General features: G+C 42.8%; 1 long non-coding RNA gene across 2 annotated transcripts in view; it reads right to left on the reverse strand.

The window, feature by feature from the left end:
• Positions 1 to 6,757: 6,757 nt before the first annotated feature.
• Positions 6,758 to 26,004, reverse strand: part of LOC136007345 (uncharacterized) — a 62,708-nt gene continuing 43,461 nt past the window's right edge. The window contains exons 6-7 of one of the 2 annotated variants that reach the window (XR_010609648.1): positions 9,048 to 9,160; positions 6,758 to 7,247 (exon numbers count right to left, since the gene is read on the reverse strand). This is a non-coding gene — a long non-coding RNA (uncharacterized LOC136007345). The remainder of the gene's footprint in view (positions 7,248 to 9,047; positions 9,161 to 26,004) is intronic. The other variant, XR_010609663.1, reaches the window with a different exon arrangement.

The raw sequence follows: 26,004 nt of genomic DNA on the forward strand, positions 1-26,004 counted from the left end.
AACAAATCCTTTTAGAAACCATATTTCTTGTTAGCTAATGTTCTTCTTCACAGAGCACATTTCCTGTCTTTTCCAGTAAGCACACTGTTTTCAGTACACTGAGATCCCATTTGACTGAATGAAAGGAAGAAAGAGTAAATGAAAGAATGTATGCATATTTGACAAAACAGACCCTTAGGATAAATTCAATTAATTTTAATAAAATTACACTAGAGATTATTTTATCCTGTAATGTTTCAATGGCACACTCTAAGGGATTTGCTCCAAACCACATGAAGTCAGTGCAGGTTTTCCATTTATTTCAGTGGGTCTGGATCAAGTTTCAGGAGGACTAAACAACTGCTTATTACTGCTCTATTTATTCACAAAATAAATATTTTTTACGTAGGTAAACCACTTCAGTGGATAATCATTCCTTGAAACATGGCCTCTCTCATTGTTATCTTTTCCCACTGCTCTGCAGTCCACCAAACACTGACTTCTTTCTGTCCAGTTTTCTGCAAATTTCCATTGTTCAGACATATCCTCACTTCCTTTAGCCTTTCTTCCTTAGGCTAAAACTAAATGAATCTTTGCTTCCTTTTGCCGTGTGTAACAGAACACCACAATCCCTTTCGCAGCTCACTTTCTGGTCCTTCTGATTTCCCTGATGCGCCTGACATCTGTTCAACATGCAAGGTTGGACTTCTGTCCAATTTTCAGTATATTTCTTATTTTAATTCCAGTCTGAAGTAAGGATTGCTCCAAATTTCATTTATAAATCTTCCCCTCACACACACTTCAAGAATCTTGGGACACCCTTTATGTCTTTTATTAAATTTTCCAATGTTGATTTCTTCATCTTCCTTGATTCTGTATCACAAGTTCTACTTAAAATACCAATGAATGCAATTTGCTCCTTCTGTGAAATATTTACTCTGCACTCCATTACATATCTAGCATAGTAGATGATCACACTGACTTGGCTGAAAAGCCAGGCTGCACCTGAGTCATAGTCTGATCACTGGTTGCCCTGTTGTTTAGGGAGTAAGGTTCCATGGGATATAGCCCTAGAGGGCAGGGGGGCCCAAGACTGTTGGTTGATATTCAAGGATCACCTGCTACAAGCTCAGGAGTGCTGCATCCCAACTAGAAGGAAGTGCAGCAGGAGGGCCAGGAGACCTCCTTGGATGGATAAGGAGCCGCTGAGGAAAATTCAAAGGAAAAAAGAGGCTTCTAAAAAATGGAAGCAAGGACAGGCGGCCTGGGAAGAATACAGGGATGTTGTCCGGGAAGTTAAGGACCAGGTTAGGAAGGCTAAGGCCCAATTAGAATTAAACTTGACTAGGGATGTGAAAAGTAACAGCAAGGGATTCTATAGGTACATTGCAAATAAAAGACAGACTAGGGACAGCATGGGCCCTCTCTGGAAGCTATAAGAAAACTGGCTACACTGGATTTGGAGAAGGCTGAGGTTCTTAAAGACTTCTTTGCCTCAGTCTTCACTGGCAAAGGCTCTGACTGCACCACCCAAGTCTTGGAAGCAAATGAAGGGATTGTGAGAATGAAGACCGTAGTCCACTGTAGGAGAGGATCTGGTTTGAGACCACCTGAAGAACCTGAAAATGCACAAGTCTATGGGACCTGATGAAATCCATCCGCGGGTCCTGAAGGAGCTGGCGAATGAAGTTGCTAAGCCACTGGCCATCGTATTTGAAAAATCATGGCAGTCAGGTGAAGTTCCCGATGACTGGAAAACGGGAAATATAACCCCCATTTTCAAGAAGGGGAAAATGGAAGACCCGGGGAATTACAGACCAGTCAGTCTCACCTCTGTGCCTGGTAAAATCTTGGAGCACATTCTCCTGGAAGGCATGCTAAGGCACATGAAAAACAACAAGGTGCTTGGTGACAGCCAGCATGGCTTCACTAAGGGGAAATCCTGCCTGACCAATCTGGTGGCCTTCTATGATGGGGCTACGGAACTGATGGACAAGGTAGAGCAGTTGATGTCATCTACCTGGACTTGTGCAAAGCGTTTGACACTGTCCCACACAACATCCTTCTCTCTAAATTGGAGAGACATCAATTTAATGGATGGACCACTTGGTGAATAAAGAACTGGATGGACGGCCGCACACAAAGAGTTGTGGTCAATGGCTCGATGTCCAGCTGGAGACCGGTAATGAGTGATGTCCCTCAGGGATCGGTGTTGGGACCGGTCTTGTTTAACATCTTCGTCGCTGACATGGACAGTGGGATTGAGTGCGCCCTCAGCAAGTTTGCCGATGACACCAAGCTGTGTGGTCCGGTGGATACGCTGGAGGGAAGGGATGCCATCCAGAGGGACCTTGACACGCTTGTGTGGTGGGCTGATGCCAATCTTATGAAGTTCAACCACAACAAGTGCAAGGTCCTACACCTGGGTCGGAGCAATCCCAGGCACAGCTACAGGTTGGGCAAAGAAGAGATTCAGAGCAGCCCTGCGGAGAAGGACTTGGGGGTGTTGGTAAAAGAGAAAATGAACATGAGCCGGCCTCAGTGTGCGCTCGCAGCCCAGAAAGCCAACCGTATCCTGGGCTGCATGAAAAGGAGCGTGACCAGCAGGTCGAAGGAGGTGATCCTGCCCCTCTACTCTGCTCTTGTGAGACCTCACCTGGAATATTGTGTGCAGTTCTGGTGTCCTCAACATAAAAAGGACATGGAACTGTTGGAACAAGTCCAGAGGAGGGCCACGAAGATGATCAGGGGACTGGAGCACCTCCCGTATGAAGACAGGCTGAGAAAGTTGGGGCTGTTCAGCCTGGAGGCTGTGTGGGGACCTCATGAAAGCCTTCTGAAGAGGGCCTATAGGGATGCTGGGGATGGACTATTCATTAGGAACTGTAGAGATAGGACAAGGAGTAATGGTTTAAACTTCAACAGGTAAAGTTCACGTAAGACAAATGGAAGTTCTTTACTGTGAGGGTAGTGAGTCACTGGAATGGGTTGCCCAAGGAAGTTGTGAGTGCGCTATCCCTGGCAGTGTTCAAGGCCAGGTTGGACAGAGCCTTGGGTGGGATGGTTTAGTGTGAGGTGTTCCTGCCCATGGCAGGGGGGTTGGAACTAGATGATCTTAAGCTCCTTTCCAACCCTAACTGTTCCATAATTCTATGATTCTAGATGCAGCCGTGTTTCCCCCACCTTGAGGAGCAGCCCGAGAAGCCTTGGTCAGCGTTGGTGCAGGCTGTGCCCAATGGCAGCAGCCAGACAGGGGCCCTGCAGCCACCGAGGGGTCGGTGCAACCACCCACACCTTTGGTCCCTCACCTGTGCCCAGCCCTGCCCGAAGCTACAGCGAGCCTGAAAGAGCCGCTCTGCCAGGGCAGGGAGCCCATGCGAGGACAGGTGGGGGGCCCCAGCACCCAGCGCCAGCACCCCCTGACCCCTCCAGCCCTGGGAACCTGGAGCAAATGGAAACCACTTGTCTGCCAGCGCCGCGTGTGCTCACAGCAAATACGAAGAGAGACCGGATCAAGAAAGCATTGAGAAATGTATTTTCAGAACAAGAAACAGTAAGACAAAACCAACAACACAACAAATCCCAACTCTTCTACTTAAAACTACAACTATTCTATGTAAAACTACAACTCTTCTACTGAAAAAACTACAATCTTCTGCAAAAACCAACGATCTTCTGGAAAAACAGCAACTCCTCCATCAAAATCTTCCAACACCACAAAACCTCCATCTGGATCACCCCTGGAAGCAAGCAGCACAAGGTCATTTCAGTGAGGCTCCTGATGGGTCATTGTGTCTGCCACAGCCCTGGGACACCCTGGGAAGAGCAGGATTCTGCCGCAGGGCTCAGTCCTGGCTGGGGCTGGGAGCCGGGCTCTATGCGATCAGGCTTGGCTCGCGTGGCCCCAAGGCAGCGCAGTGGTGGCACTTGTGCTGCCAGGACGAGACCACCGGGCACCGTGTCCATGCAGCGGGGCTGTCGCACACAGCCCCAGCCCCAGCGCGGCAGCAGCCGAGCCAACCTCACTGCTGGCAGTGGATGGGGGGCACGTGCTGCCTTACCACTCCTCAGTCCACTTCCATTTCCTCCATCTCCTCCAACTGCACATCAACCTCCATTGCCTCATCCGACTCCACCTCAACTTCCATGTCCTCCTGCTGCAGCCCCCCTTGGGTCCTGCTGGCAGCCTCCTCCTCCAGCTCTCTCATTTGTTGGAACAGCCTAAGGCAAAAGCCAAGCAGAAGAGTGCATTGGTGCTGCCCTGGGCAGCAGAGCAGAGCTATGGGATGAGGGCCTGGGCACCCGGTCCCCTCGCAGCCCGGGCAGAGCCGCGGGGCACTGGGGCCCCGGGCACGTCCCCAGCAGGAGCTGGAGGGAGGCCGGGGGCTCCATGTCCAGCAGCACCCACCAGCTCTGACACGCTGGCACTTGCAGCTGGAGGAGCCTGCGCCTGGTTTTCTTGAGCACCTTGCGGGGCGGTAAGGCCTTGAGGACCTGCCGGAGCAGAGAGGACAGGGGTGAGCGACCGTGCTCCCCGCCTGCGGGACCCGGGCACAGACCCGGCCCCATGCCTGCCTCGGCACCCATGGGCTCCTTACTCTGCGGATGCAGCTCTTGGTCTCCTCGCTCCTGCAAGGGCTGGGCTGGGCTGCCAGCAGGACAAGTCTGGTCTTCTTAGAGGACTGCATGGGGGTACCAGGAAAGGACCATGGATCAGGGAAGAGGAGATCAGGGCAGGCAGCAGGTTAGAAGGGTTGAGAGCAGGGCAGAAAGGGTCCAGCAAGGGTCACAGGGAGCACAGGACAAGAGCAGGGGCAGGTGCGAAGGTCCCTCTGTTGTGGGTCTCACTGGTAACGGGCAGTTGGCGGTGGAACACGGGCTGCGACATCACAGATCCATGACACCGGAGTTCCGGAATGGCTGCACAGCAGGGGATGAGGACGAGCATGAAGGGGCTGCAGCTTCGTGGGGAACATGGGGCAATCCTAACTTTACCTCTTGAGATGACTGAAATAAACTCTTGTGCTTAAATAGACAATAAACTGGTTGAATGCTGCCTGGCTGGCCAATTCCACAGGGCCGGGACCATCTCAATGGCACTGTCCCACAATCAGCTTGAGAGCGATCTAAGCAGTGTTGATGTGCTGCAGTTGGGATGCAACTGACACTGCCCCACAGAACATCCTTGTCTCTAATTTAGAGAGATATCAGTTTGATAGGTGGACCAAGAGTGGATAAAGAACTGGCTGGATGGCCACATGCAAAGAGTTGTGGTCAATGGCTCGATGTCCGGCTGGAGACCAGTGATGAGTGTTGTCCCTTGGGATTGATGTTGGGACCGGTCTTGTTCAACATCTTTGTTAGTGACATGGACAGTGGGATTGAGTGCGCCCTCAGCAAGTTTGCCGATGACACCAAGCTGTGTGGTCCGGTTGATACGCTGGAGGGAAGGGATGCCATCCAGAGGGACCTTGACATGCTTGTGAGGTTGGCTGATGCCAACCTCATAAAGTTTAACCTTGCAAAGTGCAAGGTCCTACACCTGGGTCGGAGCAATCCCAGGCACAGCTACAGGCTGGGCAGAGAAGAGATTCAGAGCAGCCCTGCGAAGGACTTGGGGGTACTGGCTGATGAGAAAATGAACATGAGCCAGCTTCAATGTGCTCTTGAAGCCCAGAAAGCCAACCGTATCCTGGGCTGCATCAAGAGGAGCGTGACCAGCAGGTCGAAGGAGGTGATCCTGCCCCTCTACTCTGCTCTCATGATAGCTCACCTGGAGTATTGTGTGCAGTTCTGGTGTCCTCAACAGAAAAAGGACATGGAACTGCTGGAACAAGTCCAGAGGAGGCCACGAGGATGATCAGGGGACTGGAGCACCTCCCGTATGAAGACAGGCTGAGGAAGTTGGGGCTGTTCAGCCTGGAGAAGAGAAGGCTGCATGGAGACCTCATGGCAGCCTTCTGAACGAGGACTGTAAGGAATGCTGGGGATGGTCTATTCATTAAGGGCTATAGTGATTACCCTGCTCTTGCAGGGGGGTTGGACTAGATGATCTTTTTAGGTCCCTTCCAACCCTTGGGATTCTGTGATTCTGTGATTCTGTGATTGGACAAGGAGTAATGTCTTAAACTTAAACAGGGGAAGTTCAGGTTAGATATAAGGAAGAATTTCTTTACTGTGAGGGTGGTGAGTCACTGGAATGGGTTGCCCAAGGAAGCTGTGAATGCTCCATCCCTGGCAGTGTTCAAGGCCAGGTTGGACAGAGCCTTGGGTGGGATGGTTTAGTGTGAGGTGTCCCTGCCCATGGCAGGGGGTTTGGAACTAGATGATCTTAAGCTCCTTTCCAACCATAACTATTTTATGGTTCTATGATTCTATGAGAGAAGTATATTAGCTTTATTTATTATTTATGGCAAATTGGTCTCTCATGTTCATTTTTACCTTTACATATAATTATATGCATATTGAAGCTCATCAGTTGTGTTTCTTTGTCATTATACTTGGTATTTTCACTAAAAAAACCTGAATTATAGAGAAAATAAGAGTAAGTTTATTGGATCTTGAGAGAAAATCTGACTGGAAAGGCCTGAACACACTTTTGATGATAGGAACAAAATTCAAAATAATTTTGATTATTTGATGAAATGACCTAGAGAAAAAAATGTCATCCCTGTAAGAACAAGACCATCCCTGTAATAACAAGACCAAGTTGTACTGGATTACAAGGAAAAATGGGAAGAACTAGGGCTGTTCAGCCTAAATAAGGGAAGAGAGGGGAAAATGTAGTCTTCAAATACTTTAAAATCTGCCTGCTCAGACAACATTCCAGGTGCATGCTGCTACAACCAAACACAGTGGTTTTAAATTTCAACAAGAGAACTTTATTTGAGGTGTCAAGAAGAGCTTCCTAACAATAAAAGTAGTGAAATGCTGAAATAGATTATGTGGGATGACTGTGAACTCTCCAGTTTCTAAGGTCTTTCAGAATAAATTAGATGAACTGTCAGGAGTACCATAGATATAGCTGATTCTCTCTTGGGCATGGAGGCAGACTGAGTGGCTTGTTGAGGTGTTTTCTAGCTCAGTTATGTCAGTTATATGTAGGACTATTCTGGCTTGGTTATGTAGCCATTCGTGTTGCTGAATCCAAGGCTTCATCTCTGTCTTCTTGCTGTCCAATCATGTTCCATGTACCAATGTGAGATAGGCAAAAGAGCTATGCCTATATCCCACTTTAGTATACCTATTTGTGTTATGTAGCAGAATACCTGAAAGAAAAAAAAAAAAAAAAGCTGATGGTTTATAGGCAATTTCTATGGCTATATTCAGATTAGGAGAATACTTCTATAAAAGATATTTAGGTCTTACTAGAGACTGATTTTTCTGAACTGCTCTTTCAGGCTTTGTTTTGCATAATCACCGTTCAAGGGCACGTTTTCTGCCAAATATACAAGTACTGTAGTGAGGTGGGGGTCAGTCTCTTCTCCCAGGTAACAAGCAATAGGACTAGAGGAAATGGCCTCAAGCTGTACCAGGGGAGGTTTAGACTGGATATCAGGAAAATTTTTTTTACAGATGGGGTAATCAGGTATTGGAACAAGCTGTCCAGGGAAGTGGTGGAATCACTGAACCTGGAAGTGTTCCATCTACATGTTTTTTTCATGTGGATGAGGCCCACAGTAACATGGTTTAGTGGTGGTCTGGGCAGTCCTGGGGTAATGGTTGGACTTAATGGTCTTAAAGATCTTTTCCAACCGAGTTGATTTTATGATTCTATTATAAGTAAACTGAAGGGAGGCAGGGTTGCAAAGGGAACAATATTGTAACTGGTGTCACCAGAAGGAATTCTGGTTGAATCACCCAGGGTTTCTTTTATTGCTTTCAGGAGTACATGTACCAAAACCAATAGCTTCATAACCCTTGGAAAGGATCATCACCAGTTTACATCATCAGCATATCATGCACCCAAGTTTTTAAACAGGGGTTATCACACTGTTTTTGAACACTTAACCACAGAGCTAACTTCAAACACTAGGTTCTCAAAACCTGTATGACTGCTGCCCAGCAATGACTGAAATCCCTGCGCCTCAGTTTGTCTAGATGGTGCAATGCAGTGTCATATGATGACTCTAACTGAATTCATTCAGGTGCCAGCAAGTTTATGAGCCATAATTTAAAACCAGTTGGAACTCTGCACTAACTTTGGTTGCTCCCAGTATTGAAGATGGATTGTTCAGTGTTGGCTCAGGTAATTGTGTACTATACTGCATTATTTCTACCACTAGCAAAAAGTCACACCCATTACCCTTTCCTAGGAGGGGGAGAGCATAACATGTGTACTCTGAGCTGAGTATAATCTAGAACAGTGCACAGGAAAACAATAATAAAATATGCTGTCAACATTGTTATTTTCCAAGCAGGTCTACAAAACTATGATTAATAATAGACTGATTCTGATTTGCACACACTGAACACCTGAGCAGCATGTGCTTAGATGAGGCAAAAATTCAATTCCAAAATTCACTAAAATCACATAGCAAGGTCATTTCCACATAAATAAATTAATTAAAGAAATGTAAGCAAACAAATACAGCAGTATATCAGGGCAAAAGACTCAAAGTACTGATAGCCTGGGATGGATTTTAAGCCAGGCTTCAGCTGTTACAGTCATGTTGATGAATTTAGACACTAGAAAATTGATCACAATTATTATGATATTAACCAATTGTCTATTAATCACTATTAATGATATTAAACAAATTGTGCCCCAATTTCCAAGCTCTCTTCTGGTCTTGGTAAATACATACTGACAGTAGGAATATGTCAGTGTTGTCCTGTAACCCATGGGAGGCAGTTAGCAGTGTAAAACATGTAAATTAGAATAGTTGCATGCATGATGTTCGGTTTCTGTGTTCTGTTATATTTACTTCTTTTACTGTACTACTGCAGAACTGAGCAACACAGCAAAATGCACAGGATAGATTACAAAGATAAATGAATAACCACTGGTTAACAGTCTTTTCTTCTAAACTTTGTCCACAGTGACCAGCAAAGAGTAGGATGCCTACACTTCAAGCAGGTGTCTTGTGTGCCATGTTCTATCCTTCAGTTGTTTGAGAAGGAGGTCTGTAAGTCGTCTTGTGGGGCAACACTTCTGCTGGTCAACAGATCGCTTTTTCCTCTAGGAAGAATCACATACAACTTTTAAGTAGAGTCAGAAAATTAAGTCAGCTCTCTGATAATAGAACATATTGCAGAGGAGGCCTGAGAAGTGGGCCAATTTTGTTTGTCCAGCTGCCAACATGATAGGAGTTGCTGTTAGAAGGACGATAAAAAAAGGTCTTCCACATTCGCTGTCAAATCCTCCTATCAGGCTTCCATGAGTTCATATCAGGTCACAGTGGGATTCCTTTCATCTCAGAACACTGACTTCATTATTTTCCATGACCTATCTGAAACATAGCATATGTGGAAAAAAACCTAAATTTAGATGTATGACTAATCTGCTTTTGTTTTTCCTTTTCTGGATCCTCTTTCACATACAAAGTGGAAGTTCAGCTTTGCTGCAAAACATCATTTTGCTTGTTGTATTTCCAGAACATTGGCCTTATATCTGGTGTTCTTTGTGCATATTGACACTAATTGATAGTAGCAGGGCTGTGACACTGCAGTAAGTTTTCCCACAGTACAGGCAAAGCCACTGCAGGTTAGGCTGCCATCCAAAACAGTTAATTCTTCCTTTTGCATTCCTTTCAGCTCCCCAGAGAATAGCTATTTTACAGACACCTGCTAGTTAAAGGTCCAGGACATTATTTCCTCTGTTGTTACTGTTAAAAAACTTACCTAGAAATGGTGTCACTGCACGATCTTATTTCAGAAGCTGTAACTCATAGAGAAAAGGATCTGAAAGGCTTCAGCTACACAATTTTGTCATTAAAGCTTTAGCTTAATTTAATTAAAGCTATAATTGACCATTTAAAAAAATGACAGCAGATATACTGCTTGACCTAGGACTGATAAGACATAGTAATGAAATTAATAGAGTTTATTCTTCTGCATGCAGATAGCAGCTCCACACAATATCAGCTGAATATATTTCAAACTCACTTTTCTGCCTTTTACTGTCCTTGACTGTACTGATGTTCCAAGGCAAACAAAGGAAAGAGAGAAAAAAATGAGTACCTGGATCATACAGATGCTAATGAACTTCAGTGTGCCCCATTTCACAAAAGTGATCTTTACTAGTCACTATCTTAGTATCTACATATAAAGAGTTGTGTGAGTGTCCTCAGAGCAACTCTAGTAGAAAAAGAGTCTCAAAACATAAGCATTAAGCCATATGAAGCCCTTTTATTTTTGTTTTCCCATCCCTTAGATCAAAATTTGAGGATATAAGGTTTGACCTACTTCTTTTCTGCCTGACCTGAAAAAGCTTTTACATACACAAAACAGACTATTTTTTTTTTTTTTCCCCCAGACAGTCAAATTCTGGATAAGTTCCCAAACACAAATACAGATTCCCGAGATTATAACATAAATATTGACATAACCAAATTAATCCACAGAGGAAAGGAGTCAGAGGGGTCTATAGTCAAATGTCAGTCTTCCAATAATCCTAAAACACACCACTCCCAGAAAGGGTGCAGTAGGCATTAATTAGAGCAGAGAACTGAAAAATCAGTTCCAGGTTCTATACCTGATGAGTGGGGAAAGTAATTTCCCTCTTTCATGTCTTTTAGACCCAAGGCTACTCTGTCTCAGCACCAACATGTCCCATCAGGGCAAGTCACAAATACAGCTAATAAAAGACATGGAACAGATCAGAGATAAAACCGAGGAAAAAACTAATAAAAAAATCATTCCCCTTCTCAGCCTAGAGGACTTTTGCTCTCTAAAAGCCTCTGTGTTTGACTTTTAAACTTGAGTGCCAAGGGCTCTTCTTTGTGCTTGTAGAGATGTACAGACTGCCCCAGCCAGAGCAGCTCAGTCACCAATGCTCTCTGAAGCACTGATGGAATATAACTACTATAGTTATAATATATGTAGTTAAAGTACTAGTCGTTACTTCGCCTAAAGTTTTTTTGGTGTGAAGGGTGTCAACTCAGTAAATTGATTTTAAACATATCCATATTGACAGAATTAAGCTTCTCTTTAAAAGAGTGAGTGTTGGGACAGCCCCCCCAACACACACACAACCATGCACATGCCCATGTGGACAGGCTCCCTATTTCTTTTTTCTGTAATTCTGCCAATTGAATGGATTGAACCGAATGGAGATTTGCTAGCAGATGTAAACCCAATTGTTTCCTCAGGCAGGCAGGGAGCTAGTCATGCAGTTCTGCATTTTACCCAAGGCAGTTCAATCTAAGATACATGAGCGTTTGGGAGGGGCAGGGACCCTGGACACCCTTCCTTCAGTGTAGACACTTAGATCCAGACAGTTTTGGGCTCTTAACTCTAAGTCTTGCACTCCCACCTGAGAGGTGGAGACTATCCCCCCTCAGGTTTTGTTCATGGTTGAGGTTGTCCTGGGGGAAAAGAAGTGTAGGAAGACCTAGAATACCAAGCTGAGATCACACTGTCACACAAAACAAACTCAAGCATGGCACTGATAATCATCCTCGCTACTTGCCTGATAACATAGCCTGGCTCATCTTCGATGCAGTTTAGACAAGACCACGTTTACACACATCCTCAGTCTCATGCCATAAAAACATGCTGGTTTACATCACTAATTCTCCATTTATTCAGGCACTTCTAGTGAGGAAAAAGTAAACTTCCAAAGAAAAGATTCCATTCGGAGCTTCAGGAATACCATACCCAAGCAGAGATGCAGAGCCAAGTGGTATGTTGTGTGGACATGATCAGTCTGTGCAAGTTGGTCTCAGAGATAGATAACAGACCCACATCCTACTTTGCTTTGCAGTCTAGATCTGGTTGATGTCTCACAGTCCTGAATGAGTGCTCCTACCTTGAGGTACTTGAAAAAGAGCAATGTTTCCATCAGCTGTATCTCTTTATAAGTGCAATTCCTGCCCAGTTCTTAGAAATAACAGGTGTCCTAATGCCTACTCTATGGAAAGAATGTGATAGGAGGAGACAGTGATGACTTCCTACATCTCCAGATGAGGCGCTCAGTTTCTGAGGAGGGCTCAGCTTTCTGTATTTTCTAGCTATGTCAAAATTCTACCTTAGAATGAACTTTATTCTGAGGTGCCTATCTTGATTTCTGCATTCAGTCCAGAATCTCGGTGCCCTTAGCTGGGTTAGGGTCATTTTCTTGGCCTGACTACTAAAATACCAGTGACCTTAGTGCCCAAGGTCAATGCAGGGAGGCCTTTCATTAGGTCTAACCTTGCAGAGAACACTAGGAAATGGTCACTAGGAACACTAAGAAAAAACAGTAGGACAGTAACATAGCTCTGCACTGGCTTTGGTTTCACCAGTCTTCAAGCTGCTGTGAACATTGTTGACATCTATTGGTCACTTAGAAGCGAGTGTGCAGGTGGCAATAGAAAATAATGTGTGGATTCCCCTCATCTGCAAGCCAAAACATCCAGGAAGTTAGAAGAGGGAACATGTGTATTGGTTAGCTGTCTTATTAAACTGGATTTTCCCCTTCAGTAGGGAAATCCACAACTTCACAATGAATACATCTTTCCAGCTCCTGTGAGCAGCCAGAGTGATTTTTTGAGGGATGTCTTACAGTGAGAGTTAATTAATTGTTGTCTGCAAATACACCCTTAATATTATATAAATATTTTCATACTTATTTTGTTGGTTTGATTTTTTAGCTGTCTTTAACTTGTCTCCTTTACCTCCACTACTTTTGTTGCAAAAATCTTGTTCCTCCTGATAGTTTGTTACTGATCTATTTACACCATCCCAGTGTCCAGGAAATGTTTAGGTTGTTTAGGTAAATATATTGCAGAATTCCTGTGAGGCATGTATTTGTTACATATATATCATCCCCCTTCCTCTTGGTATCTCAGTACTGGATTATGGCAGCATCATTTGCAGCAGTTGTCTCTTCACCATGAGCCAGGCCTGCTTAGCCATGAAGGTATCCTGGAGATACAGAAGTGAGGAGGAGGCTTTACACACTGCTTACTCATGGATAGAGTTGAGCCTGCAAGTTAGTGGATTAATTACGGTATTCAGAGTCATCATATACCTGATCCATGTGGAAATTCGATGGAGATTCCTTTTTTTGAGGAAAAGGAGGAATACAGTAAGAATCTGGCTTTTTTTACCAGGTGTGAGCTGATGAGTGGGTGTAAACACAAGATATTCTGCCTTGTCATCTGCATCTTAGAATAGAATAGAATAGAATCATAGAATAGTTAGAGTTGGAAAGGACCACACGATCATCTAGTTCCAACCCCCCTGCCATGGGCAGGGACACCTCACACTAAACCATCCCACACAAGGCTTCATCCAACCTGGCCTTGAACACTGCCAGGGATGGAGTATTCACAACCTCCCTGGGCAACTGATTCCAGTGCCTCACCACCCTAACAGGAAAGAATTTCCTCCTTAGATCCAATCTAAATTTCCCCTGTTTAAGTTTTAACCTGTTACCCCTTGTCCCGTCACTACAGTCCCTAATGAAGAGTCCCTCCCCAGCATCCCTATAGGCCCCCTTCAGAAACTGGAAGGCTGCTATTAGGTCCCCACGCAGCCTTCTCTTCTCCAGGCTGAACAGACCCAACTCTCTCAGCCTGTCTTCATACGGGAGGTGCTCCAGTCCCCTGATCATCCTCATAGCCCTCCTCTGGACTTGTTCCAGCAGTTCCATGTCCTTTTCATGTTGAGGACACCAGAACTGCACACAATACTCCAGGTGAGGTCTCACAAGAGCAGAGTAGAGGGGCAGGATCACCTCTCTCGACCTGCTGGTCACGCTCCTTTTCATGCAGCCCAGGATACGGTTGGCTTTCTGGGCTGCGAGCGCACACTGAAGCCGGCTCATGTTCATTTTCTCTTTGACCAACACCCCAAGTCCTTCTCCGCAGGGCCGCTCTGAATCTCTTCTCTGCCCAACCTGTAGCTGTGCCTGGGATTGCTCCGACCCAGGTGTAGGACCTTGCACTTGTGGTTGAACTTCATAAGGTTGGCATCAGCCCACCACACAAGCGTGTCAAGGTCCCTCTGGATGGCATCCCTTCCCTCCAGCGTATCAACCGGACCACACAGCTTGGTGTCATCAGCAAACTTCCTGAGGGCACACTCAATCCCACTGTCCATGTCAGCGACGAAGATGTTAAACAAGACCGGTCCCAACACCGATCCCTGAGGGACACCACTCATTACCGGTCTCCAGCTGGACATCGAGCCATTGACCACAACTCTTTGTGTGCAGCCATCCAGCCAGTTCTTTATCCACCGAGTGGTCCATCCATCATATTGATATCTCTCCAACTTAGAGAGAAGGATGTTGTATGGGACATTGTCGAAAGCTTTGCACATTTCCAGGTAGATGACATCAACTGCTTTACCCTTGTCCATCAGTTCCATAGCCCCATCATAGAAGGCCACCAGATTGGTCAGGCAGGATTTCCCCTTAGTGAAGCCATGCTGGCTGTCACCAAGCGCCTTGTTGTTTTTCATGTGCCTTAGCATGCCTTCCAGGAGAATGTGCTCCAAGATTTTGCCTGGCACAGAGGTGAGACTGACTGGTCTGTAACTCCCCAGGTATTCCATTTTCCCCTTCTTGACAATGGGGGTTATATTTCCCTTTTTCCAGCCATGGGGAACTTCACCTGACTGCCATGATTTTTCAAATATGATGGCCAGTGGCTTAGCAACTTCATTCGCCAGCTCCTTCAGGACCCGCGGATGGATTTCATCAGGTCCCCTGGACTTGTGCGCGTTCAGATTTTGAAGATGGTCTCAAACCAGATCCTCTCCTACAGTGGGCCCAAGGTCTTCATTCTCACAGCCCCTGCATCTACTTTCTAAGACCTGGGCGGTGCAGTCAGAGCCTTTGCCAGTGAAGACCGAGGCAAAGAAGTCATTGAGAACCTCAGCCTTCTCCAAATCCTGTGTAGCCAATTCTCCCAAAAGCTTCCTCAGGGGGCCTATGTTGTCCCTAGTCTGTTTTTTGTTTGCTACGTACCTGTAGAATCCTTTCCTGTTATCCTTAACATCCCTGGCTAGGTTTAATTCTAACTGGGCCTTAGCCTTCCTAACCTGGTCCCTAGCTTCCCGGACAACATCCCTGTACTCTACCCAGGCCGCCTGTCCTTGCTTCCATTTTTTATAAGCCTCTTTTTTCCTTTGAATTTTCCTCAGCAGCTCCTTATCCATCCAAGGAGGTCTCCTGGCCCTCCTGCTGCACTTCCTTCTAGTTGGGATGCAGCACTCCTGAGCTTGTAGCAGGTGATCCTTGAATATCAACTAACAGTCTTGGGCCCCCTTGCCCTCCAGGGCTATATCCCATGGAACCTTACTAAGCAGGTTCCTGAAGAGGCCAAAGTCTGCTCTTTTGAAGTCCAGGGCAGTGAGCTTGCTACACGCTCTTCTCACTGTCCTGGGTATCTCAAATTCGACCATCTCATGATCACTGCATCCAAGGCTGCCCTGGAGTACCACATTCTCAACCAGCCCTTCCCTGTTGGTGAGCACAAGGTCAAGCATGGCACCTCTCCTTGTCGGTTCCTCTATTACTTGCAGAAGGAAGTTGTCTTCCACACAATTGAGGAACCTCCTGGATTGCTTGTGCCGTGCAGTGCCATCGTTCCAACAGATGTCAGGGTGGTTGAAATCCCCCATGAGAACAAGGGCCTGCGAGCGTGAGGCTTTTCCTATCTGTCTGTAGGGTGCTTCATCCACAGGTTCTCCTTGATCAGGCGGCCTGTAACAGATTCCCACAGTAATGTCTCCCACGGCTGTTTTCCCTGGAAAACCTCCATAATTCTGTACTTTAATAGCCTGTGAAGTCTATCATCTTCAGCAGAGGGCTCTTAAGAGGAAGAGCTAAATTCAGCAACACCTTGGTGTTCTTTGAAGTACAGTGGTCTTTCCTGATGGCAGTGGGTCACTCTCTTCATCACCTCTCAGGAAAGAATAACAGTATAGTCTATTGTAATGGACTAGACTACCTTGAAACATGGTGGAAAGGTAAAAGCAACAGGAAACTGTGTGGCATGCCCTTGGTACACATACTGTAATTCACTAAAAATATCAAAGTGGAATCCATAATGGAAGATACAACCATCTTTCGAATTTTGCAGACAAACTGGGGTTTTTTATGTTTAATGTTTTTGAGACTGAGCTTCGTTCTAAAGTAGCTGCTGATGGCAGTGTTTGGGAAGGTCATATTTTACTGAGCAACCATAAAGAGAGTATGATCACAAAAGAAAAATGAGCATGACAAGATTTTTGCAACTACACAGTTATTATTTTCTTTTTTCAGTTTGGCAGAAAATAATATAATGACAAAAAGAAACCAGGGAACGAGGCAACAAGATGGGATAAGCCCAAGAAAATTAGGAAGAGAATGAGCTCTTATATATTTGTATTTGCCTTCAAGGCTTTTTAATTTGCAGGGAGATGACTCCCTTCTCAATCCCATGCAGAAAAGCAGTTATTAGTAGTTAATAGCCAGGGGCCAAAAGTGTCTAAAGATTTTTAAGTACTCGGCATAATATTTTTTGGACTTTTAATTTTATATCTAAGTAATATATTCTGAAGTAGATCAACATTATTTAGAAGTATGTTTTAAGATCTATTAAATAATCTTGGTTTATAAAAAATGTTCCTTTTCTTTTAAAGCTAGAATGTTTTCTTTCAATTTTTCTGAAAGATATATTTCTCTTTTTTATTTGGAAATGTTTCATTTAGAGACAAGCATTGAACAAGAAGGGAAAAATAATAAAATTATATAAAAATTTTAATTTACCTGAAACTATGCTCACATCACTATTATCAATTATACATTAAGGAGAGGTTCTGGAGGGTAAGGGACTAAGCTTCGATCGTGATGCCCTTTCACAATCAATCTTGCTGCCAGAGGGCTGCAGGGAAGCAAGAAGTAGGGAGTTTTTAATCATTATTATTTTAATTTAGGAATATTTTTTTTTCCCATTTGTGAAAATGAGATGAAATAAATGGTCTGTTTAACAATCCATTCTTGTTTGCTATCGAGAATGGCAAGTGCATTTGATTAACCAACAGTTTCTTCCATCAATGCTCAGATTCAAAGCAGCAGAAAAGAAATAAATGATAAATTATAAATCAGGAGAGTAAGCTTTGTTTACACCAACAGATTCACAAAAGAAGTTTCCTCTTCCCAGCTATAAACTTCAAGAAAAGGATAAGTAAATACATCAATGTATCATTTATCTTGTGTCTGAACCGAAAATTAAGTTTAATAGGAAAAACAAACCTACCATCTTCTGCTTAGAAAGTAAAAAACAATCCATTATAACATAATGTTATTTGAGGATTACGAGGCAGTATAATTCTTTAACAAGATCATGCTGTGTGCTGTTGATGTGGACAACGTTGTTAATTCCATTTAGGCTAGTCTCCCACACAACATAACTTGCAACAAAGTATTGTATTGTTTTTTTTTTTTTTTTCTGAGGAAGTCACTTGTTTGTAGGAGTGTATAAGGAATAAAAGACAAAAGATACTGATAAATCTGTTCTACCTTATTATGAATAAAGGAGAGAGCAGTGTCAATAATGCCATATCATCAGCCCCAGGATCTCAATAACTGTACTTCAATTCCATCAGGGTTTGTGGTGGAAGCTGACATGTACCTTATCTTTTTTTATCAAAATGCATCAGGAAAAAGGAATCTGTCCACCCAAGTATATTCATTATGTGTCCCACAACAGGAAAATACTTGTAGCAATTTCTAGCACAAGCATCTTTGCCCTCCCGCAGTGTCAGCAAAAATAATTATGTGTGGGCTATTTCTTGAGTACATTTAATGATAATGGTAGGTGGGAATTTGTACAAGCTGTGCTGGCAGGAGGGCACTAAAACGTGTGCAGAAGTTCTAATGGGATGCAGAATGCAAGCAGCTGTATGTCAACATGTTGTTTCATAATGCTTCTCTAGGTTTGTTCATGCTCCTGTCAGGTATTTGTGCATCACCAAGTCTTTTCAGCCAAATTTGAATTGCTACATTCATTTCCTTGATACCTGAAGGGGATTTATGTCTAAATCCCCAAATTGGAAGTAAATACAATATGCACATTAAATATATGATATGCAAAACTGATAAGCACATTGCACATCAGTCCTAAAATGTCACACAGGCAGGTAATAAATCCAGAGTCAGAACTCCCAGAGAAATAAAGTGGAGAGATTTCCTCCAGCCTTGAAAGAGTCAAGCCAATGACACAGAGGTTTTATCTGTGTGTGAAGACAGACTTGCAGAAATTCCTATTAAAGGGCCGTTGTTCATTCCAGAGTCAGGTGGCAAATACCCTTCTGTGGGTTTTTCAACATCAGATTACACATTCTGTGGGTCTTAAGGATAGGTCCTGCTCCAGTACAGCTGCTGACTCAGACTGCAGGGAGATAGGGTTTCTGTTTACAGAGACAACGTAGAGCTGATGGGACGACCCAGTGACATATTTGAGTTCATCTGAGGGAGGAGGGCTTGAAGTGACATTTTATGTGTTAAACTGCCATACTGCAGATCTTAAAAAAAGAAGCGCTGTGAAGCAGATGGTTCGCTTCCACCACAGACACCATTTTGATAGGCACAACTGAGAAATAGCTTCTGATGATATGCACATATATGCATATATATACACTCTGTGCGTATGTGTGTGTGTGTGCTAGCAAGTATACCTTGAATATAGGCTACAATACAGAATTTATGCCTACGTCTGTATTCTTTCATGGCATACACTTCTTTTAGGCAGAACATGTCTTCATGAACAGTTATATTTAATTTCAGCAATGCACATCTTGCAAAATTTCTATTCTCCAACTAATCAGTCACCTACATGTAAACCACTTATGAAAACCCTTTTTCTCATCATCTCAGTTCAAGTCAGCAGTCCCTGACCTTTGGAAGAAGCCTCAAAGAAAATTCAGGGATTTTTGAGTGGAACTGCATGGCCACAGAATCGCTGGGAATGGAAGTGGCAGTATGGCAAGCACTCGGAGACACAGGCTTCCTTTGCCCACCATCATAAATTCAAGCTGGGGTGTGCATTATAATTTTCCCTTAAGGTCCCATCCTCCTCCTTACTGCAACTTCTGTCAGTCCCTTCTCATAGCACTTCATGAAAGCAAAGGCCAGAAGTCTGCTGGGGAGGCAATATGAAGGAGGAGCACAAGGGAAAAGTCTGAGAGTTGTCGGTTTAGGACAGGTCATGAACAGAAGAGATGATTGGCTGGCTCTCCCCAGTTCCCTGCCTGCTTTGTCCTACTAAAGCAGCAATAAATGACACAAAAGAGTAATGTAAGGTGTGCTGATTAAAAGCTGAAGCATCAGAAATTCCTTTATTTTTTTTAATCTGGTTTTATTTTATCATACAATGCAAGAGTAGTAGAAAAATCACTTAGTAGTCAACACCCAGGTAAAAAAGCAAATTCTGTGGGTGTTGCTCAGCCACTTCTTGGACCCCAAATGAAGAAAAAAAAAATAATTAATTGATAGTAAAGTTCATCATAGAAATGGATTTCCTTAAAAAAAAACAAACAACATTGGCAGCTAAAAAGTCAAAATGGGAACTGGAAAGACATCAATTAAAACTATTTAAAAAAATTAAATTTTGAAAAGTCTTCATTATGGGTCATTTGACCTAAGCATAAGTCAAAAGCATTTTGCTTAACTCTTGTGGGTAAAGTTTTTTACCTCTTAAGACTATAATAACAATCAATCTCTGAAGGAAAAACAGAAGGTACGTAGACTTATAATGCTTTATTAATTTTTTTTTTTAATAAAATTTCATCAACATCATTGCCATGTTTTAACAAAAGCTTTTTTTCTCTCTTAAAAAGGCACTTAGGAAGCCAAATTGCTAAACTGAGGAAGTAAAAGCCATGCCTATTCTGAAGATGAAAAATTGCCCCTATACAAATTCCTGCCTGGTAGCTGTATGCTTTTGGGTGATGCTATGCTACTTTGACAGGAACTAGTCAATATGTCAAGTCAGTTCACTTGATCAACTTTATCTCATATTGTGTCATCCTAACAGCTTGTATTTTCATTTCCTTGGGGGGTCTTTCTCTCTGCTAACACATTTACTTACTCTCTCCCTTCTGAAGTATCAGGCTACCGGTCAAGCAAAGAGGATCCTGGGATTTGTGCTGCATAGGTTTCATGTTCTCATCCTGAATAACTCCTGTTTGCAAGAGCCAAGTTAAAATACACAAGAAGGAAGCTCACCTGTGAGAGAAGTGAGCAAAAAGAGAGACAATACTATCACAAAGTCTGCTGATAGGAGTGATGAGTTACCATGAGAGTTAAGCTCCTTATCGTGGTAAAACCCACCCTCTATGGCAGTGCCAGTGTCTCTGTAATGACATACCCTGCCTTTACATCTCAAGCTCTTTAAGCCATGTGAGAGGAAGCAGTTGGTAGCCCTGTGCCACGGCACTCACTGAAAGTTGTACAAGGACACAATCTATGCATCAAAGAGGCCACTCACTTGCGAAGTGCAAGATCCTTTGAAGAGGTGATGGGAATGAACAGGGAAGACAAACAGGTGTGATATACATCTGCTTCAGGGAAGTATGTGGAGACTGCTGGGCTAACAGCCGCATTTCGCAGACACCATGATGTATTTCGGAAATGCTCCGTGTGCATGCTCATGGACAGTCGTGCACATGTACCAGCAGAGTCACACAACTGCAACTTGTCAAGATAACCCAATAAATCTTTTGGAGGCTGAGATATAAATTTGGCTCCAGATCTTTAATTACAAACTTTCTCCAGTCATGCTGTGTCTGTTCAGTAGCTTTCTTTTCAGCTCAGAAGAAATAAAGCTATACCTTGGGGTGCTTATCTCAAATTCTATTCATAAAACATTCATGAGAAATCACTCCTGGGTATCATTAAACTCCCTTCTTGTAAGCACAGACTTCAGGTTTAAGATTCAGAATACCTGGATTTAGTGCTTGACTTTGTTAACAAGTTTAAATCAGTGATATTGCATATATCACTTCTGTGTGGGTTTTGTTTTTCCTTCTAGCCTTTGTCTTTCGAGGAGCTGTTGATATTGGTCTGTAGCATTTCTATACATTAAGTTAAGCTTTTAATAAGAAGGCATTTTTAAGCCAGAAGCTTCCAAGCTGCATGGGACTTTCTGGGTGGAAACTGAATAAAGTCTGGGGCTTCACTTTGTATAAGCTGTGACTTCATGATTTTAAGATACATACTATCTTACAGTGCATAAAAGTTGTTTGGAAAACCAGCTCAGTCCTTCGCAAGGAAAATGCCTCTACCTCTGTACTACACTATGTAGTTCAGATGCTGACAGTAGCTTCCCAACAGCAGCTCAGAACAGGCTGTCTTACCTTCTCGTTTACCCAGGTCATTCATACTGCTCTCTAAGCTCTACCTAGACCATTCAAAATCAGCTTCAGTATGTCCACACAAACTGAGGCCATCCCTTTGAACTCCACTGCAGACATATCCTGGAGAATATAAACAGGCAGCTACAGAGAGCTTCTAAGGCTCTGGTTATACACTGTGGTAAGAAACAGCACTATACTGTAATATACTGTAAACAACAGCAAAAAAATGTGTGTAAAGTAATTGGGTTTGGAACTTGGAAGTGTATCAAACATGGGACTGCAGATTCCTTTTCATAGGAAGCCTTTCTCTGGTCTTCAATATTTAAGTTAAAAATTGTTGCCTATTTCACTTTAAACTGCCAAATAACTATATTCTTCATGAACACTCACAGAAAAACATCAAGCATGAGAATAGAAAGGTAAATCACAATCAACCCATGGATTTTGCTTTCTTTTCTCCATCTGTCTATATTACTTCTAACCAATTCAGAAAATCCCTTATGTTTTTATAAGCTACATTCTAGCCCTGAAGGAAATAAGGCACTATTATAAGAAATTGTGGAAATGGAAACTGTAATGACACAGGCTTGACCTGGCTCTCAAAAAAGGAATTAAATTACTCCAAATATTTAAAAGCATATGTCATACTATTATGTAAAGCCATATAAGGAACACAGTTTCTATACTAGATTTCTTATAAGCACAAAACAGAAATAAAATTCTTATCCCGTAAAGGTTAACATCTTGATTTACAACCAGATGCACCAGGCACATGGAGAGACAAACAAGATAACAATCCCATAAAAACCCTCTGTGTTCTGGATCTCAGTCCAACATACGTTTAAACTGGTGTATAAAAGAGAAGTTAGGCCAGCATTTCACAGCCCCAAGGTCACTGCAATTAGCCTGCGGATAACTGCGCCCGTAGTAGGGCTCCTATGGAGCCAGACAAGTGCTCATTAGTAGTTTCAAGTTGCTTTGGTGCTCTTATGGCACATTCACCGTAACTTCCACTTCAAGTCTTCCAGAATAAATCAGAGTGGTACCAGGCTGTGCTGCCAAGATAGTCAATCTGGGAGCAGCACGACGAGTGGGGAATGACAACCTTTAAAAATCCCTTAGAATCACCTCTTGATCAACATTTAGCAGGCACCTGGATCCAGAATCTGGACACTTATGTACATAGAAAAAAACATCTTATGGATTTTTATGGAATAACATTTATTTCATAAATTTGATTCTTGGCATAATTTGCCAAGACTGGTAGGAATTTATTGTTCTTCTGAGAAATGCTTTTTTCATATTACTAAGAGTTTGTTTTCTCTTAAATTGTCAGATGAAAACAGAGTTCCTGCAAGGGAAAACTTAAATGTTTACCAAACCGTACAAGGCATACCAGGATTGCCTATTCCAGCTATCTCTTCCTCAAAAGATCGGGCTGCTCCTAGCACAAGTACATGGCAATAGCATAGATCAGCTGACTGTTTGAACAAGCACCGGATCAGGCCAGAAGTAACTGGCTCACTGGGTAACATTAACATTGACATTTACTGATATCTCAAACTTCTGCTCTCTCATTCTGGCTTTGTCTGAGCTGGTAGCAACTCCGGAAAATATAACCTGGTTCATGAAAGTCCCATGGTTTAGCAGTGTGGTAAAAGTGCAAGATCTGGCCAAAACTTCATACACAACTTTAGGTATTTTAACTAAGGGTAGAGCACAGCTGAGTTTCTGGCTTAAATTTCTTCTTGGCTATGCACGTGTGCATTCAACTTATTTCTGCAATCTGGAGAGAGAAAAGCTACCTAAACTTGAGGAGATAAAAGACAGGTCATAGATTATTGATGCTGTTTAATTATCTGCCCACTGGTCTGAATATGACTTCTTCACATACCATATATATGACTGCTTTCCTATCACAGAGCACCAGATCCAAAATATCTAATTATTTCAGGGACAAGATACTAGAAAATTTTGTCTCTTGCACTCCTGAAGCAGGCATTAAATGATCTGTGATGAACTGGCAGACAAGAAATAAGCAGATATTTTGCCTCTGAACGAATTTTCTTCCTAGAGACAGTTCCATGCTGTGAATACTACACTGGGTTTTCTAGGTTAATGGAGGAAGAAGGACTTCCTTTTCTTACTTACTGGAAACTGTGTAGACTTTGTTCTACAAACTATGAGATTTTTGATCAAAATACACTGCAGTGACCTATTTTCTCCATGCAAATGCCTCATTTCCTCAATATGATTCCTGTCACAGGGACTGATGTATTTTGCTGTTATAGTCTCTATATGCAAATCCTCTCTAATGTACTGGATTGCTGCTGTTTCACTCATGGATGTCTCCTTACAGTCAGTGGAACCAGAGCCCAAACGAGAGCACTACATATCTAGGTCAGCAATCAGCTCTCACCATACTTTTCAGCTGCTTACATCCAGTTTAGATCAAACCATCATTTAAAAACCTGTTAATAATTTTGCCTTTTACAAAACCCCCTATAATTTATTGAATTGAAAATCCTGGAAAAACATTAAAACATGACAGTGATAAAACATAGCTGGAGCATAGTAAAACTCTTATTCTTACAAAAAAATATTTTGGCTTCTCTAATTGCTTGAAATATCTGGGTCTGCAGCTTGGCTTTTACCACACAAACCAGCAGCATCGCCGTCTGCCCAGCAATGGTCTAATGATGACTTCAGGGGACAAGTCCTCACTGAGTCATCACTGATGAATCATTGTTTCACTTGGGGATTTCCTCTGAATCGTCCACCTCCAAGTCGTCGTGAAAAGGGCATTGTAATCCTTTGATATTATAAATAAGAACCAAGCCAAAAGAGAAGAATTAAGCAATGCGTAGTCACTACAGCATAGGAAATCTGCCTGGTTCTTGAATTTCAATATCAGTTTTGCTAACTACAGTACTTTCCTTTGTGACTTTGGGTTTTTTTGAGGAACAAAGGCCTTTTAGAGCATTTACTTAGCGTGACAGTTTTACAGATCACTTTAATCACTCAGAAGTTGTCCATTTATATAAACTGCTAATTGTTTTGTTCTCCCCTTCAGCAGCAGTGTTGCTCTGTGAGGTGTGCTGTTAATTGATCCTGCTAAAGACATGAATATTTCCATACCATGCCAATCCAGAAGAAGTAATTAGATCAACAGTGGTAAAGGTGGGGGTCTGTTGCCAGGCAGAAACAAAGCAAGAAATGAAGGTGCTGATATCAAGAACAATTAGGAATGAGACATACAGGCAGCGGCAACTGTGGCAGAGAGGGGCAAGATGAATATTGTGTCCCATGCACGGTATGAGGATAGCAAGGACAGTGATTCACAGATAAAAGGAAAGAGAGAAAAGTAAATGGCAATTTGGATGGAAAAGATATCCTGGAATACAAAAATCTCTCAAAGAACTTATGTATTACTCAGATTGGAGAATTAAGGGTTTTTTTCTACTGCATTTATTATTATTATGGACTGTAAAGTTTCTGGGGAAGGTCTGTAGTTTATGATGTTTATAAAAAATTTAATATAGTTGCTGACATTCTGCAATGTAAAACAGTATAGTTTGGAAACATGCAACATATACTGATAAAACAACATACCTGTGCTAAAACACCTTCTGTAAGGGCAATTTTCTAATTCTGCCCCAGTAAAGAGCTGAGGCAACCCTAGCAGATCCTTTTTCAGACACGTCTCTGTCAACCCAGGTTTCTCTGCATTTGCTCTGTTGCAGACTAACTACATACCCATTGAGAATTTGAGTTGTTTTTCCCACGTGTGACTTAAACAATACAGCAAGGAGAATGCTAGAGTCTTAGAGGGGTTTTCTTTTCAGTATTCAATTGTGGTTCTGTAACTTTTGGCAGCGAGCAATATGGCTGAGCTTTTATAACACTGTTTATGCTCCAGCATGGTCCTAATGTGACGAATGAGATTATTTACACTATAAAGTAATAACTAATAGAAGTGCCAAATTTTGAGGTTCATATATATATAAAATAGTAACATATTACATAACAAAATAGTATCTAGTAGTTGGCTTTTGGTTTTGTTGTGTTTTGGTGGGTTTTTTTCTTAAGGGAAGTGTCAAATTTGTTCTTGTTTGCTTTGCTGCTGAGAAAAGGAGGTCAGTTCATGCTGAATTTCCAAACAAAACAAAGCTAAAAGGGTTGTAAATAACCAAAGGCCCAGGGTTAGCAAACACGACTGGTTCCAGTGGGCTGACAGGAGTCCATGAGTTACCTAACAGACGAATAATCTAAAGCAGGGGTGCCCAGTGGAGTAGAGCCACTTGGAAAACATTTACATGATTAAAGTAAATTGGAATATAGTTAGTAAACCATTTACCAATTTACTGTCCTATGCTTAGTGCTCTCACAAAACAACCAATAATGTTATGGGGTTTGTGCAACCTGGGGTATCAGAGATGTTTATTTTCCTCCAATTTTAGCAGAAAAGTTTTCATTTTGGTCTTTTACTTTTTACTATGCCAAAGACAGAGAAGCTCTTAATCTGACCCAACA

The sequence above is a fragment of the Lathamus discolor genome, chromosome 1 (assembly GCF_037157495.1).
Source record: "Lathamus discolor isolate bLatDis1 chromosome 1, bLatDis1.hap1, whole genome shotgun sequence".
NCBI lineage: Eukaryota > Metazoa > Chordata > Aves > Psittaciformes > Psittacidae > Lathamus > Lathamus discolor.